Consider the following 2,500-nt stretch of genomic DNA (forward strand, 5'->3'; position numbering starts at 1 on the left):
ATTATGCAAAGCGAAAGCCATTTGTCAACAACACCCAGAAACGCCGCTGGCTTTGCTGGGCCTAAGCTCATCTTAGACGAACTGATGCAAAGTCCACATTTCAAATAGATTTTGGACACTGACGATGTTGTGTCCTCCAGGCCAAAGAGGTAAAGAACCATCCGGACTGTTCTGGGCGCAAAGTACAAAAGCTGGCATCTGTGATGGTATGGGGGTGTATTAGTGCCCAATGCATGGGTAACTTATACATCTGTGAAGGCACCATTAATGTTGAAAGGTACATACAGGTTTTGGAGCAACATATGTTGCCATCCAAGCATTGTCTTTTTTATTGATTTCCCCTGCTTATTTCAGCAAGACAATGCCAAACCACAAAACCACATTCTGCACGTGTTACAACAGCGTGGCTTCGTAGTAAAAGAGTGCGGGTACTCGACTGGCGTGCCTGTAGTCCAGACCTGTCTACCATTGAAAATGTGTGCCGCATTATTAAGCATAAAATACGACAACAGACACCTCGGACTGTTGAACAACTTAAACTGTACATCAAGCAAAAATGGGAAATAATTCAGCCTGAAAAGTTTAAAACATTGGTCTCCTCAGTTCCCAAACGTTTACTGAGTGTTGTTAAAAGGAAAGGCCATGTAAAACAGTGGTAAAAATGCCCCTGTGCCATTTTATTTTTGCAAAGTGTTGCTTCCATTAAATTCTAAGTTAATGCCCCATTCATTCCATACATTTTTTACCGCTTGTCCCTTTACAGGGGGGTGCTGGAGCCTATCCCAGCTGCACATGGTTGGAAGGTAGTGTAAACCCTGGACATGTCGCCCCCTCATCGCAGGGCACAACACAACACAGATGGAGGGACAACATTCACACACTAGGGCCAATCAACCTATCTCCATGTGCGTGTCTTTTGAGGTGGGAGGAAGCCGGAGTACCCGGAGGGAATGATTATTTGCAAAAGAAAATTACGTTTTTCAGTTCTAACATTAAATATGTTCTCTTTGCAGTCTATTCAATTGAATATAAGTTGAAAATGATTTGCAAATCATTGTATTCTGTTTGTATTTATGATTTACACAACATGCCAACTTTACTGGTTTTGGGTTTTGTAAGATCATTCCTTGATGATGTCTGCTATTTAAACATCAGTAGAGCCATCAGAAATAGTATTTCTAATCGGTGTCAATATCACAGCGGAATTAACTTGTTCCGAGCCGGAGACACCTAGTGCCTAGGTCAGGGGTGCTCATTACGTCGATCGCGAGCTACCAGTCGACCGCGGGGGGTGTGTCAGTCGATCTCCAGCCAGGCTTTTAAAAAAAATAGACCTAAAAATTAGTGATCATCAATCTTCACCAAGACGTCACTTAAATGACATTCACGGTACCGGAGGGTCTTGTGAGATGACGCTGGCTGCTGCAAGATCATTTTTATGAAAATATGACCGAGAGGAAGGCGAGAAACACTTTTTATTTCAACAGACTCTCGCGCCGTACCTTCCGTCAAAACTCTAAAGGCCGACTGCACATTTCCTATCTTCACGATAAAAGCCCTGCTTCATGCTGCCTGCGCTAACTAAATACAGAGTCTCGGAAAACTGGCGTGCACAAGCGATCCCTCAGAAAGCTGGCGTGCACATCACTTGTGCACGCCAGCTTTCCGAGACTCTTATTTTGTTAGCGCAGGCAGCATGAAGCAGGGCTTTTATTGTGAAGATAGGAAATGTGCAGTCGGCCTTTAGAGTTTTGACGGAAGGGACGGCGCGAAAGTCTGTTGAAATAAAAAGTGTTTCTCGCCTTCCTCTCTGTCAGTTTTTCATAATAATAAACTGGCAGCAGCCAGCGTCTTCTCACAAGACCCTCGGGTGCCGTGAATGTCAATCAAGCAAGCTACGGAATTTGCCGCCAATGTTTTTCTTGTAAAGTGTATGGAAGCTGGATGAATTAGATGCCAAAAACCAACCACTTTCATGTGGTATTGTACAGAAAGGACAACTTTTTTTCTCCTCCATTTGAAAATGTGGGCGTTATCGTCATTACCGTCTGATTCCAATCAATGCAAGTCATCAGAATCAGGTAATACACCAACTTATATTCTTGTCTTTGTGAAAGAAAGACATCTATATGTGTTACACATGCTTGTATTATCATTAAACACATTTAACTTGTTTACAAAAATGTCTCTTTCATAAATAAATAAATATAAATGATATATATAAATGAGGTAGATCCCCTCGAGTTGGTCAATTGAAAAGTAGCTCGCCTGCAGAAAAAGTGTGGACACCCCTGGCCTAGGTCAACCGGAAAATAAAAAGGTTTATCTGCACTAAAAGGAAAAGAACGCCCCCTAGTCTACAGGAGGCACATATTGTAGTTGCATTAGAGAGTGTGCATGTACACTGTGACTTCACGTGTAGGTGTGAAAACCTAACTATTTGAGAAATTAGACTAATTTAGTGCATATACAGTAAATATAGTTATTTAATGGCATTTTT

The sequence above is a fragment of the Nerophis ophidion genome, linkage group LG12 (genome assembly GCF_033978795.1).
Source record: "Nerophis ophidion isolate RoL-2023_Sa linkage group LG12, RoL_Noph_v1.0, whole genome shotgun sequence".
In the NCBI taxonomy this organism is placed as follows: domain Eukaryota; kingdom Metazoa; phylum Chordata; class Actinopteri; order Syngnathiformes; family Syngnathidae; genus Nerophis; species Nerophis ophidion.